Here is a 15,689-nt window from a genome sequence, read left to right on the forward strand (position 1 = left end):
TTCAAGTAAATGACAGGGATGAGGGTTTGAATGTAACTTGAAGAGTTTGCTAATTCCTTTGTCTCTTGATTATTGCATGTGTGTAATTATTGCAAAAAATATTTACTTTCCCCAAAGTTGCTCTGCTCAAGTTTGTTAGTGTGGGTGGTATATATATATCATGTTTGTCCATTACTTAAAAGGGGGAAACAAAGGGATAAAGAAACGAAGACAAGTCATTGGAAGCTTTTACCAGGTCATGGGTTTGATTGCAATGTGCTTTTAAAACAATATGCGTAGGGGGGATCCCCGGGTGGCTCAGCGGTTTTGCGCCTGCCTTTGGCCCAGGGCGCGATTCTGGAGTCCCGACATCGAGTCCGGCGTCGGGCTCCCGGCATGGAGCCTGCTTCTCCCTCTGCCTGTGTCTCTGCCTCTCTCTCTCTCTCTATGTCTATCATAAATAAATAAATAAAAATAAATCTTAAAAAAAACCACAATATGCGTAGGTTCTCTTACATCAACCGCCTAAGAGTAGCGCTATAAGAAGCAACAACCTCTCCTCTTCTCCGCCATCCGCCCGGCAGCCGCCAAGCAGCAACCATGCGTGAGTGTATCTCCATCCACGTTGGCCAGGCAGGTGTCCAGATCAGCAATGCCTGCTGGGAGCTCTATTGCCTGGAAAACGGCATTCAGCCCGATGGCCAGATGCCAAGTGACAAGACCATTGGGGGAGGAGATGACTCCTTCAACACCTTCTTCAGTGAGAGGGGCGCTGGCAAGCATGTGCCCAGGGCAGTGTTTATAGACCTGGAGCCCGCAGTCACTGATGAAGTTCGCACTGGCACCTACCGCCAGCTCTTCCACCCTGAGTAGCTCATCACAGGCAAGGAAGATGCTGCCAATAACTATGCCCGAGGGCACTACACCATTGGCAAGGAGATCACTGACCTTGTCTTAGACCGAATTTGGAAACTGGCTGACCAGTGCACGGGTCTTCAGAGCTTCTTGGTTTTCCACAGCTTTGGAGGGGGAGCTGGTTCTGGGTTCACCTCCCTGCTGATGGAACGTATGGAACGTCTCTCCATCGATTATGGCAAGAAGTCCAAGCTAGAGTTCTCCATATACCCTGCCCCCCAGGTGTCCAAAGCTGTAGTAGAGCCCTACAACTCCATCCTCACCACCCACACCACCCTGGAGCACTCTGATTGTGCCTTCATGGTAGACAACGAGGCCATCTATGACATCTGTCGTAGAAACCTCGATATTGAGTGCCCAACCTACACTAATCTAAGCAGGTTGATAGGCCAGATTGTGTCCTCCATCACTGCTTCCCTCAGATTTGATGGAGCCCTGAATGTGGATCTGACGGAGTTCCAGACCAACCTGGTGCCCTATCCCCGCATCCACTTCCCTCTGGCCACATATGCCCCTGTCATCTCTGCTGAGAAAGCCTACCATGAACAGCTTTCTGTAGCAGAGATCACCAATGCATGCTTTGAGCCAGCCAACCAGATGGTGAAATGTGACCCTCGCCATGATAAATATATGGCTTGCTGCCTGTTGTACCGTGGCGACATGGTTCCCAAAGATGTCAATACTGCCATTGCCACCATCAAGACCAAGCATACCATCCAGTTTGTGGACTGGTGCCCCACTGGCTTCAAGGTGGGCATTAACTACCAGCCTCCCACTGTGGTACCCGGTGGAGACCTGGCCAAAGTACAGCGAGCTGTGTGCATGCTGAGCAACACCACAGCCATTGCTGAGGCCTGGGCTCTCCTGGACCACAAGTTTGACCTGATGTATGCCAAGCATGCCTTTGTTCACTGGTATGTGGGTGAGGGCATGGAGGAAGGAGAGTTTTCTGAGGCCCATGAGGACATGGCTGCCCTGGAGAAGGATTATGAGGAGGTTGGTGTGGATTCTGTTGAAGGAGAGGGTGAAGAAGAAGGAGAGGAATACTGAAGTTAAAAATGTCAAAAGGTGCTGCTTTTACAGGGAAGCTTATTATGTTTTGAATATTGAAAGGTTGTGCTCTGATCAGTTAATTTGTATGTAGCAGTGTATACTCTCATATACAATTACTGACCTATGCTTTAAAACACATTGCTTTGTTATAGACCAAAGCTGTCCATTTCTCTGATGGGTTTGAATAAAGTATTCCCTGTCTTAAAAAAAAACACAAACAAAACAATATGCATGAGTGAATTGTCTCACTTTCCAATCCAAGAGAGTTTGATTCCTTTGTAACAAAAAATACCCTGACCTCACAGGAAAACACTCAGAGAGGAGCCTAGCGGACGATTCTTTCTATTTTCCAACATGGTTTTGATTTCAAGAAAGCCCTCCTGGAAAAAAAAAAAAAAAGAAAGCCCTCCTGTCATCATCTCTTTCCTGCTCCTGATCCCCATGAATATCACAGGTGGAATGTATTTGTTCCCTGCCCTATTCAGGTTTTACCTCTTCTGTCTCTCTTGGATTCTGGATAAATCTTCATGGTTGCCATTTATGTTAAACACCCACATGACTTATCTTAAGGTGCATGTCTTATCATTATACTTGCTTGTTGACCTATTTTCCCTGACCATGGGCTTCTTAAAGTGTGCTCTTTTTTTTAAACTTTATTAAAAACATTTTAAAAAAAGATTTTATTTATTTATTCACGAGAGACATAGAGAGAGGCAGAGACATAGGCAGAGGGAGAAGCAGGTTCCCTGTGGGGAGCCCATTGCAGGACTCGATACCAGGACCCTGAGATCATGACCTGAGCCAAAGGCAGACACTCGACCACTGAGCCACCCAGGTGCCTCTAAAAAGTTTTTTTTTAAGATTTTATTTATGAGAGAGAGAGAGAGAGAACACACGTAGGGGGAGGGACAGAGGGAGAGGGAGAAGCAGGCTCTCAACTGAGCAGGGAGCCTGACTCGGGGCTTGATCCTAGGACCTCAAGATCATGGCCTGAGCTGAGGACAGATGCTTAACTGACTGAGCCACCCAGGTGCCCCTTAAAGCGTGGTCTCTTTAAAAAAATCTGTACCTCTAGCACCCAAATGGTGGCCACCCACAAAATTGATCCACATTAAGTATTCACTGACCGAATAAATGGATAGGGTTGGGGGTCTTGTCAGGGAGAGCCCACTGGGCTGAAATTCTGGGACTGGAATGCCTCACTCCCTTCTCCTCTGGATGAGAGAGAAGAGACAGTGTGTGTCAGGCTTCTGAACAAGTCTTCTGCCTTTGAACAGAGGGCAGAGGAAATATGTCTGAAGAAGGTGAACATGAGGACAGACACTTTAAAATGAGCCCACAGATCCGATGGCAGTAACAAGACCCACTGGGTGCAGTGGCTTGTGGTTGCCATAATCCCATTTGGACCTCATCATGACCCTGTGGGATAGATTTTGTTTTCTGTTTTACAGGGGAAAGAAACCAAATCCAGACAGATTATGTAAATTCTCTGATATTATTTATTTAAGTCAACAGCTAAGTGGGGACTCAAGCTTGGTCCTCGTCTAGAACCTTGTAAATATTCCTTCACAAGAAAATCTACCTGTCTTTACAGTGGTGACTTCACAGAAGAATCAAACACTTTCTATTCTTGCTTTCTGGCAATCTCAGGTCATGTAGATAATTGTTATATTCTCTCATATTTATTGTTCTCCACCTCAAAACAAAACCAAAAACTGATACCCTCATGCTCTGTGTCACAAGGATTTTAATTGCTCTCTTACATTTGTCTTTATTATAGAAGCCTGCCCTGCAGGGATAGTGCGATGAACCAGAGGAAGAACAGAGTCTGAACTAACAGTGTGCAAGGATTGACACCAGAAAGGCCAAATACAGTCATCAGATGCAGGCCCTAGACGAGTGGCTGAGATAGGGATTTGTGCAATGTGTGAGGAGCTGCTGGAAACTGGGACAGAACGGATGGTGACAGCAAGGTCACATCAGCTAAAGGGGCTGAGACAGTGGCTGCAGATGGGGCTGCAGATGGGTCAGCCTGGGAAGGAAGGTCCATTTCCACACTAGTGTGGGAGCCTTGCCTGTTTTGTCTATGTTGAATCTAGTATGGGGCCTGGCATTTTCTGGAACAGAAAGGATGTGAGATTCACTGTGGCCTGGTTCTGAGCACAGTCAAGGGAGCAGTGAGAACATCTATTTCCCCAGATCCAAAGCCAACCATTTATCCTGGTACCTTCTGTCATCCTTTAGTCAACGATACGGCTGTAATAGCATTGTTATTTTTCTTTTTTAATTTATTTATTCATGAGGGACACAGAGAGAGAGAGAGGCAGAGACACAGGCAGAGGGAGAAGCAGGCTCCCTGAGGGAAGCCTCATGTGGGACTCAATCCCAGGACCCTGAGATCATGCCCTGAGCCAAAGGTAGATGCTCAACCACTGAGGCACCCAGGCGCCCCTGTAATAGCATTGTTCTCCACCCTGTAGCCACTAGCCTCATCCAAGGAAATGTCACCATTCTCCAGGAGTTCTGTGATAACCTCCTATCTGCTCTCCTCTGATTTTCCAAAGCACGTACCTTCTCCCACTGCCACCATTCCCAACCTCTTGTCCCAGAGCCTTCATTCCATCCTCATTCTTTATTTTTTATTTTTATTCTTTAATTTTTAAGATTTTTTCCTTTTTTTATGTATATATTTTTTTCCATCCTCATTCTTTGGATCACTTTCCCCATCTGGGTCAGATCCTTCTGTTATCTGCTCTTAAAGCACCATGGATTGTTCCTTCTAAGGCCTTATCCTGATTTCTTATTATATGTGTGTGTGTGTGTGTGTGTGTGTATGTATATTTATATATATAGTATGTGATTAATTTCTTTCTCCACTAGATTTAAATTCCACAAGGAGAAGGGCAGTGTCTATTTTTTGCTCATCTATGACCGTGTTTCCCAAGCAACCAACACACTCAATGACTTGGTGATTGTTAAATAAATAGATAAATACATTTTAGCTAACGAGGGAATTAACCAATACATGGGTGGATGATGCGATGGGGAGTCACAACTCAAGGCAGCCCGTTGTGCTGAGATCAAGGGCAAAACCAAACAAGTCAGAACATCCGGCTGAGATCTCTTGCCTCCTGCAAGAAGAGGGAGACTTATTTTTAAAACACTTACTTAAAAACATATTTCATTATTCTAAAATGCTTTCCTAAATGGATGTAGTGAACTTAAAATGGGAATCACATAATATGATCCAACAACTGAAATGAGGTAAATTGATTCCTATCTAGGCAAAGAGAAACAGACAAGAAACTGACATATAACATTCCCGGATCTTCTAGAACTGAGAGGCGAGGAGAGCAGGCTCTGGAAGGGGAGCGTGCAAGATGAGCTTGTATTGTCTCGTGTGAACTTCCTTTAGCTGCTTGGTGCTTGAATGAGTTTGGCTTTGGACCAAACACGCTTGCCTCTTGAGCTGCTCCTGTCCAGAAACCACCTCCTCCCCTCTGCCTGTGCATCTGCAGGGTTAATTGCCTTCAGGGATGGTTAGTTGACCATGCTTTACAGATGGGACCACTGAAGCTGAGCGAGCACAATAACTAGGCCAGAGGCAACAACTGCATGTTTTCTCCTTAGTCCAAACCCTCCCTCATCCAGGGTATACAGGCCACTCCATAAATGAAACCTGTTCTTAGCTGTGGCCTGGAATCCATCATTTCTCACCATAGCTGGTAGAGAGGCACTGATCCCCCTAAACCCCCTCTGTGTGTTGGTGCCAGGTCTGGTTCCCAGCCCTGTTTCTAAGCTCCCTTGAATCAGCCGCAGGGTGGGAAGGGGTAGGTCGGAGGGGGCAGAGAGGTGGGGGAGAGGGGCAGACCTATGTCCATGAGGATTAATGGGGTGGAAAGATCCCAGGATTTGGAGTTGGATGGACCTAGGTCCGGATCGCAGCTATCTCATGGCAGTTTACTGAAACTTTCTGAAAGTTTTTGCCTTCTCATCTGTTAAGGGAATAAATAAGACAGGCTTTGCAGGATCCCTGTAAGCATTGCATATGCAAAGCGGCCAGTACAGACACTAGGCTTACAGTTGGACCTGTTTGAGTTTGCTTCGTCCATCTCTGTCACCTCTCCTTTGGGAAGTAGCAAGGTGCAGAGGACGGGTGTGAGTTTAGCAGCCAGACTGACCCGGTGAGTTCCCAGCTTGGCCATGGACTAGCTGTGTGGCACTGTGCAGGTGGCTTAAACTCTCAGATCCTTTTTTTTCTCATTTGTTAATGGGGGATAGGAGGTGGGGGAGGGCCTTGCAGGTTGAGCCTCACACAAAATAATACATGGCAAAGGTGGAGGTGGATTCATTACATGAAAATTTCCTCTTCCACATTCCTCTGTGGATTGATGGAATGAATCAAGGCTATTTGCCCATCCAGGGATGATTGACTCTTACAACACACACACACACACACACACACACACACACACAATTTTCAGAAGGAAATATGAGCCTAGGAGTAGCCCCACAGAATATTAACTGAGGCGTTGCTTTCACTGCCTGTCTGCACGGAGGGCTGTTTGTGGATCCCGCTCACATTGGTCTGCCAGCCGTGTACCACAATCACACCTCTGTACAAGGCCGAACTTCTGCTGTGGACGAACTTGGCTCCATCTGAGCCACGCAGCTTCTAAGACTTCCTGATGACAAAACTCCCTCTGTGTTATTTTAGGAAGTGTTGCTCCTTTCATTTCATTTATACAAGTGGCTATTAAAGGGAAACCAAATCTCACACCCAAAGCCAGCCCTCAGGGCATTTTCCTACATGTGTCCACCAGTGGGATAAAACATCCCCTTTCTAGAGGCATTCTTAGAACCAAGGTTTTCTGGAAACAGGAAGGATTGAGTGTCCCATGTTTTCAAGAGGCAGGCGTCTTCCTCTAGCACCACTGGTTCTCCGCAAGTTCCCAAAGCATCCATTTTTCATCAACTCTATGTGAAAGGCAGAGAGGGGTGGGGGTGTCTACGAAACTTCTGCCTTTCTCAAGCTGCGATTTCATGAATCCTGGACTTTGGCCTCTGGCCCACCTGCATTTAGATCCTCGCTCTGCTGTCTTCTTACCTTGAGCAGATGCCTTAATCTTCATGAATTTCAGTGTCCACATCTGTAGAATGGAGGAGAGAAGAGAGCATGGGACAGTGTCACCATTTGGCAATGTTCCCCCATCCTTCCCCTCATTTCTTTGAGGTCTGTTGAAAAGGTGAACTAATTCGGTGTGATAATGTGAAGCTCCCTCAAACAGGGAATGATTTTTTTAAAAAGATTTTTATTTATTTATCTATTCATGAGACATACACACACACACACACACACACAGAGAGAGAGAGAGAGAGAGAGAGAGAGAGAGAGGCAGAGACACAGGCAGAGGGAGAAGCAGGCTCCATGCAGGGAGCTTGACGTGGGACTCGATCCCGGGCCTCCAGGATCAGGCGCTAGACTGAAGGCAGGCGCCAAACCACTGAGCCACCCGGGCTGTCCCTGATTCTTTTTTTTTTTTTTTTTTAATATTTTATTCATTTATTCATGAGAGACACACAGAGAGAGGCAGGGACATAGGCAGGAGAGGTAGGCTCTCCTCGGGGAGCCCCATGTGGGACTGATCCCAGGACCCCAGGATCATGACCTGAGCTAAAGGCAAACGCTCAACCACTGAGCCACTCAGGCATCCCTTATGGGGAATGATTTTTGATGGCCCCTGGGTCTAAGAAGAGAGCAGCTCTGCAGATCACTTCTGGGCAGCACTTGCAGAGCCCCAGATGCTGCTTGGCCAGGCAAAGCAAAGAAGTAGGAAAGGCGTGATTGCATATGACCAGATGCAGGTCCCAGGGCACCTTCTCCTCTGCTCCCCAGGCCGTGCCTCCCCACCTACCCTTTCTTACTACACTCTTTTTTTTGCAGTGGTGGCCACTGGGGATGCGACTTCCTTCTTTCTCACTAGGCAGGTGACATCATCTGAATGCCAAGGGCTTCTGGGTGTGGGGCTGGCTGCTTTCTGAGAGTCTGAGGCTAAAGCAGCACACAATGACCCATCCACTGATGCTTTCTTCAGGCCATTTTGTTCTACTGCCTGGGATCAGCACCTGCATATATGGTTTCTGACAATTCTTTAAACTTTCTGAGTCTCAGTGTCCTCATCTGCAAAATCATGGGAGTACAACTGTCTCAGGATTTTTGAAAATGTCTTCTGTGGGATCCTGGCTTGGGAGGAGGTGACAGGTGTCATGTGAACAGAACTGTGTGATCAGGTAAGTGTGGGCAAAATAAAGACTCTACTCAAAGACTTCTTTTCATGCAATATGAATCTTCAAGTAATATTCTACACATTCTAAATTTTTCTTACCACCATAATATCTCCTTAGACAGGACAGGAGATGTAGTATAGCATAGTGGGAAAGGGCACAGACTTGGGACCCGGATTACCGGAGTATCAACCCCACCTTTGCCACTTACTAGTTGTATTAGTTATTGACTGTTGCCTAACATATTCCCACACACCTTGTGGCTGAAAATAACACAGATTTATTATCTCACAGTGTCTGTGGGTAAGGAATCTGGGCCTAGAGCTCAGCTGAGTCATTGCTTTGGTGTCTTTTATAAGGCCACAATCTAGGTGTTGGCCAGAGTTGGGGTCTCAGCTGAAGTCTCTGGTGGGGAAGGATGGGATGCCAAGCCCATGTGGTTGTTGGTAGGATGGAATTCCCTGTGGGCTGTTGGCTGGAGGCTTTGCCCTCAGTTTCTTGCTATGTGGGCCTCTCCAACACGGCAACCCGATTCCTCAAATCTAGCAAGGGAGAGGTCTGCTAGCAAGATGGAAGTTGTGATCTTACACAGCTTAATTGTAGAAGTGACAACCTATGCATTTACCATATTCCCTTGGTTAGAAGTAGTTGCTTGCAGGACACCTGGGTGGCTTAGTTGGTTAAGCATCCAACTCTTAGTTTTGGCTCAGGTTGTGATCTCAGGGTCATGGGATCCAGCCCCACGTTATGCTCTGTGCTCAGCATGGAATCTGCTTAAGACTCTCTCTCCCTCTCCCTAATATCATCTATCTAAAGTTGTGATTAAATGAATCAACGTATAGAGAAAAGTGTCTGGCAAACAGTAGGCACAGTCTCGATCTATCTGCTTTCCTTGTTAATGAGACCAGTGCCTGACACAGAACACACAGTAAACAGTATTGGGATGAATGGATCAGGGAAGGGACTTGTATTACATGGAATGCTTCAGGGTTGGCTGCCCTCCTCAGGGTTCTGTGAAGATTGGAGGCAGGGAGCTGTGTGGAGCGCCTGGCACTGTCCCTGGCACACACTGGGTTCCCAGTCATTGTTAGTTTCCCTTCCTGCTCCCATGTTTGTATGTCGAGTCTGGGGCTTAGAGCCCCTGAGAGGTCAGGTCCAGTTTTCCCCTCTGTTCACTTCCTCCCTTCCCCCTCCCCCTACCTCCTCCTCCACCTATAGTAATCTTCTCGGTACAGGGCCATGAGCAGTTAAATGCTTCACAGGGGCTCTGGATGAGGCTGGCAATGACAATTAAGTGCATTTGAGGTGCCTGAGCAGCAATGGAAATGAGGTGAATGGGGAAAAAAAGAGAATAAAGGTCTAAAGAAGTAGAAAAAAGAGACAGAAAAGACCACTTTGAAGAGGAGTGCTCTCTTTTCTCAATGGGCCTGAGAGGCTGAGTTTTAATATTCACATTTAAAATCTTAAAGACACTGCCTTACGTGCTGTTCTTCCCTCTTAGCGGCTCCTAATCACTGTATTCAAAGCAGGTATTCCTTCCCAGGCTTCTCCTCTGCACATGTCTGTGCAGCATCTACTTTCAAGTGGATTAAAATTGATTCACTTTGCAACTTTCACACTACCTCTTGAAACAACTGGTAGAAACAACTGATGCCCGCCCAGTGCTCCATGCTTGCAAAGTGCCTTCAATGCACATTAACCCGATTGAACTTTGAAATGACTGGAGGAGGTGGGAATTGCTGCTGTCTTCATTTGAAGGTGGAGGGAAAACTGGGGCAGCTGAAATGAACGGCCTTGAGCCGTTCAGAATCCATATCACAGTGTCCAAGTCCAGCCCAGGCTTTCCTTTCATTGTTATCCACAGGAAGCAGGTGTTAATGGGAGGCTATTCATAAATTGTGGGAGGTGGACTCAGGTCTTTAGACAGCAGTGTCACCCTGTAGGTTGTTCCTGGAGGAACAATCAGTATTGAGAAATGGTTCTGAAACTGTTTCTGCTGGACCTCTCTAACAGGACATCTTTTTTTTTTTTTAAATTTAATTTTTAAAGTAAATCCTATACCCAATGTGGGGCTCGAACTCACCACTCAAGAGTCATACACTCTATCAACTGAGCCAGGCACCCCTCGAAACCTTTCTATTCTAAGCCACCTTCCTTCAATAGCATAGGAATGGTTGATAGCGAAAGGGCACAGGCTCCCGGGATGGTCTCCTTGGCTTGTCGGGAGGGCTGTCTGGCATCTGGTGGCTTCTGTCCCTCATGTTGGCTGTCCACTGCAGAGCAAGTGCGTTGCTAGGATGCCAGCCACAGGGTAGCATGTCCAGGGACTCATGCTATTCCTATTCCCCTCAGTGCCCAGAAAAGTGACAACCTCTTTGAACACATTCCCCTTGGCTCCCTGGGAGAGGCCAGTCATGAGCATAGTCTTCTCTTGGAGTTGTGCTGGATCCAGGGACCTGGTGGGGATGCCTCCCACAGACCCGTATTGCTTTTGTCCAGTGGTTCTCAGCCAGCAGTGATTTTTGCCTCACGTCCCACCCTCTGGGGACATTTGGCAATATCTGGAGATGACTCGGGGGAGGGTTGAGGGTGTTACTGGCACCTAGTGGGTAGAGGTCAGGGATGATGGGGATGATAGGTTATGGGGACACCCTATTAGTGTACAAGACAGCCTCCCCTTCCCCCGTGACGACAAAGGATTACCTGACCCCCATGTCAGTAGTGCCAAGGTTGAGAAACCCTGCTTCACCCTATTCTTTTAGTTGATTCATGAGACTGGGGGTTCGGGTGGAAGAAGACATGATACCCTGTAGGGATGGGCTCAGACTGCTAAGTAGGTACTTGTCTCCAGGGCATCACAACACCCCCATCCCCTCCACTTATCTAGCCCTCTCTTGTCTGTTTTAATTCTGTTGGAAACCAGCACAGTTTGACAGGGCAAAAAAGTCTTCCCCATACTTCCTATGCCTGGCCTGCTTTTGGCCGTGGCCTTGAGGCTCTGGTTGGGAATTCATGTGTTACTGTTTGGAGAGAGTCATATTTTTTACAGCAACATAACCCATTTTACCTTTATAGTAATTGTTTTGGAATAAGAAGTAATCATCCAGGACTGACCAACTTGCTTTACTAAGCGTTCCTTTCTCACTCCTGGCAAATTGCTTTGAGAATTGAACAAAGCCCGGCTCAATCATGCAGGATATCCATTCCAAAGGATGCCGGGGAAGTAAATCTCTGTTAAGCCAGCTCGAGTCATGCCTCCTCCTCCTTCTGCCCAGGGATCAAATGGGGAGTGTGCGCTTCATTCTGCATGCCCATGGTCTCGGGGATGGGTGCCTTAAGCCTGGGGCTTGACCGGGGCATTTGCGATGCTCGTGGGACTGCATAGGAAACTTGTAGCAATAGACTGTTCTATTAAAGAGCTTTTGGTCCTTGGGGCTGATGTCAGAGTCGGCATTTTCCACGTGGCTGTTGAAATTAATTTATGGCAGTCTTTCCCTGACGGGGTTCTGTGGAATGTTAAATAGGTATGGTGTGAAAGAAGTGGTCCAATGAGTTTGTTCTTGACTGCAGGACTTCTCAGGGTCTTTACATTGTTAACAAGCTGTGTCAAGTGTCAAGAGGAGATATAGCATCTGGTATTCCCCAAATGTATTTGGGCTCAGAACTCTTATCATTATGGAGTATCTCCCATGGTGAGTGATCTGCAGAACAGAATTTTGGATTATCGGAAAGGGGAAGGATGAGGTTACCTCTTCTCTTTTTTTTCCCCTCTGTCCCTGGCATTTAATTGAAGTTCCAGGAGAGGATGGTGATTCTTTGGTGCTTATAGGATGACGGCGAGGCTAAGAGGGGATGACAAACCCAGTTCATCACAGAGTCCCATGCTGTGTATAGCTCTGCCTCCACAGCAGCCTCTGCACCTGCCCAGTGGTGCAGGGAAAGAGCACTGGAAGAGGAGTCAGGAGCCCAAAGCTCCAGGCTAAATTTTGAATATCTTCTCAAGGCCCGAGGCCTGTGATTATGCAAGAATTGTAACACCTTAATCTCCCAAGTGAATTATTCCAATTTCTATGATCTCCCCACAGACACTATTGTAGAGACTGCCACCTCCATGGCTGTTAATGATGTGACTGGGCGGGGAGGTGTCAAAAGGAACAAGGTACAGCATGAGCCAGCCTCCTTGTAGTGCCATAAGGCTTCCGAATCAAATCTCAGCAGCCCCGTGGGCCTATTGTCTCAGGACACTACTGAAACCACACCTGTTCTGTTCATTCATTCTCTTATTTTTCAACAGATACTGAATTGAGTTTAAGCCTGAGCCGAGTTCCCTCCATGCTGGGTGCAGGGGACTCAGAAATGAATAGGAAGGGGTCCTTACCTCCAGGGGTGTCATCCTCCATTTCTTGAAACCAGAAACTCCACTGTCTCCCCAACTGCAGCTCTGATCTGCAGCCAGATGCCAACAAATCTCTGGAATCCATTCACTTTCCATCTCTGCTCCTGGTCATTCTAGTCCATCTGCTTGGCCTCTTCCCTCAGTGGTCCAGCCCCTTCCTTTACAGGGGAAGAAATGGCGGGGCTCCCTCTCCTCCTCTCCCCAGGTACCCACCTCGGCCTGCAGAGGAGGGAACATCCTCCATCAGGGCCCTCTGCTCAGGGAAATGCAGCCGTGTGAGTATCCTTTCTCTGCCCTCTTTCTCTTTTTTCTTCACCGAAGATTGGTTTGGTCATGCTTTACTGGTGGGCAGGGCTCCTTGTGTTTCCACTCCATCCTGTTTGCCCCAGGAATCAAAGAGCTCTGTTCTCAGCGCATGTGTGTCTGCAGAGATATTCTCATGACCTGGGGGTTCTTCTTCATCTTTTTTTTTTTTTTAAGATTTTATTTATTTATTCATGAGAGACACAGAGAGGGAGAGGCAGAGACATAGGCAGAAGGAGATGCAGGCTCCATGCAGGGAGCCCGATGTGGGACTGGATCCCAGGACTCCAGGATCACGCCCTGAGCTAAAGGCAGACACTCAACCACTGAGCCACCCAGGGATCCCGTGACCTGGAGGTTCTAAGCTCTAAAGTGGGGAGGGATGGGAGGCTCCTACTTTGGCCTCTGTCCAGTTGTGTTTGTCCTTCCAGGTTTGTCAGAGGGCTCTTCCTTTTGGTGGTTGTTGGGTACAAAGCTGGCCATTAATAAATCGATTCTCTAATTCCTCATGTGTCTTTGGTGGCTGATCAGCCAGAGGAGAAGAGGGGCAGATGTCAGTATTCCATCTCCAACACTACTCCAGATAGCTAAACTTAGAAGCAGAGAGGCGGAGGGTTTCGCTCAAGGTCAGGGGTAGTCTTGGCAGATGGGGGACTTGAACTATGTATCTTCTGACCCTTGGCCTGATGCTCTTTCCTCCCCATCTCCCTCCTCAAACGAACAGAGCTCATCAGTGATGCTCTGCTTGTTGAAAAGAGAGTAAAGCTGTCTAGACCCAATAATAAAAAAATGGGCTCTGGATCCAGAGATATCTGCGTGTCTGAATTTCCAATCTCCCCGTACATCTCACTTGCCTCCTCTGGCAAGAGGGTTAATAGTGGCACCTTCCTCACAGTGTGATGATGAGCACAAAGTTAGATAATTCAGGTCAAGGGCACAGCACAGTGCCTGGCACAGAGTAACTGCTCAGTAAATGTTACCTACTTTCCTTTCACACCAAATAAAACAGTAAAAGAAAAGACAGAAAAACCTATGCTGGGGTGCCTGGATAGCTCAGTGGTTGAGCATCTGCCTTTGGCTCAGGTCATGATCCCGGGGTCCTGGGATCGAGTCCCACATGGCTCCCTGAGGGGAGCCTGCCTTTAACTCTGCCTATGTCTCTGATTCTTTCTCTCTGTACCTCTCATGAATAAATAAATAAAATCTTAAAATATATATATATGCCAAGGAAGGAAAAAAAGAATCCAGCTGATGTAGTGTACCAGCTGAGGTGTTTTCCTGACGAACAGAGAGTCAATCAGCTAGGTATTTGAGGAACTGGAATTCCCATCTAGAATTTGTCTGGGTATTGTAACTGTTCCCTGCTGGCTGTGTAGTGCAGGCCGAGTGCTCTCAATGTATACATCTAGAACACCACAGGCGCTAATATCTATAAATAGGGAGGAAGCCATAAATGAGAGCTCATTAAGTTCTTACTGACTGCTGAAAAGTAAATTAGAAAAAATAAACGGAGCTGAACATTTGTGTAAACCTCAATCTTTTTGATGTTTTTCAATTAGCAGAGTCATTTTTCATGTGAAAAATTAATGGCTGTCATGTGCCACCTGGCTATAGAATCAAGTGACAAATTTGTTTTAATGACCACTGTCATATCTCTGGATTTAGAGAGGTATGACTAGTTACAGGCCATCTGGGGTGGGAGGAGGCAAAAGAAGGGGAGCTGGCCTTTGGGGAGCACTCTCTGTGTGCCAGACACCGCACTTGGCTAAGGATGCACATCATCCCTTGAATTTTCTCCGTGGCCCAGTGAAACTCTTCCTCCTTTTATAGATGAGGTTCAGAGAGGTGAAGAGGCTTGCCCAAGGTCATGTAGGAGATGGGCGGGGCCGTCAGGTTCTACAGTCTGGACCTGCCCCACTAAGTAACACTCTGCAGAGGGAGGAAGATTTGGTGAGACGACAGGAGGTGTCTGGGGAGCTCTGGCAGGCAGCCTAAAGCAGGGGTGGGGCTGGGATACAGTGAAGAGGGTTGAGTTGGGCAGAAGCCAGCTGCAGGAACCCTGATGCGGGAGATCCTTAGGATTCTGTGGGCATGGTGGCCTCTCTCTGAATAACACGGCACCTGTCACCAAACAAGGAGCCCCATCTCTGGGAGAAGGACAGCAGGAGTGAGGCGGGAGCCAGGCGGGCTAGGATGTCTGTTGGAGGAGGGCCCTGAGCTAGCAGGTGCTCAGTAAACAAACAGTAGGACCAGGGAACTGTTTATGAGAGCAAGATTGTATAGGCAGAAACAGGGCCAAGGCCTATCCTGGGGGCTGGGACAGCCTCATGGGAGTGGGATGGCAGCAAAGAAGGCCGGGTGGTGAGCCTGCTGTTCCTCTGAGGCGCGAGGGGGCACAGAGCCGGCGGTGATGTGCGCGTGGACTTCTAGGCTCTCGTGGGGCCGCTGGACCTGGCTGCTACTGCTTATCCCCCCAAGAGCAGGCGCCTGCCAAAACGATCCTTTAATTTTGGAGTGTTTCTCCAAGGCTCGGGGATGAGCCCCCGGGGTCTGAGCAGCGGGGAGCCTCTGCTGTTGGGGCCGGGAGGTTAGGTGCCTGCCTCACAGCAGAGCACCGATTCGTGACCTTGGTAGGATTTCTTGGAGCCTCAGGCTCCTCTCAGGAGTTTCACTGATTGGTTTGAACTTGACTTTGAAGCTGGTGGTAGGTAGAGACACTAAGGTTTCTCACAGGTCTCTCTTTCCATTTGGCTTCTTG

At 47.7% G+C, this 15,689-nt stretch overlaps 1 pseudogene; it reads left to right on the forward strand.

Annotated features, from left to right (window-relative positions):
- The first annotated feature begins 496 nt into the window (after positions 1-496).
- On the forward strand, positions 497-1,944 carry LOC129516211 (tubulin alpha-1A chain-like; annotated as a pseudogene).
- Positions 1,945-15,689: the final 13,745 nt, after the last annotated feature.

The sequence above is a fragment of the Nyctereutes procyonoides genome, unplaced genomic scaffold, assembly GCF_905146905.1.
Source record: "Nyctereutes procyonoides isolate TBG_1078 unplaced genomic scaffold, NYPRO_anot_genome, whole genome shotgun sequence".
Classification (NCBI taxonomy): Eukaryota; Metazoa; Chordata; class Mammalia; order Carnivora; family Canidae; genus Nyctereutes; species Nyctereutes procyonoides.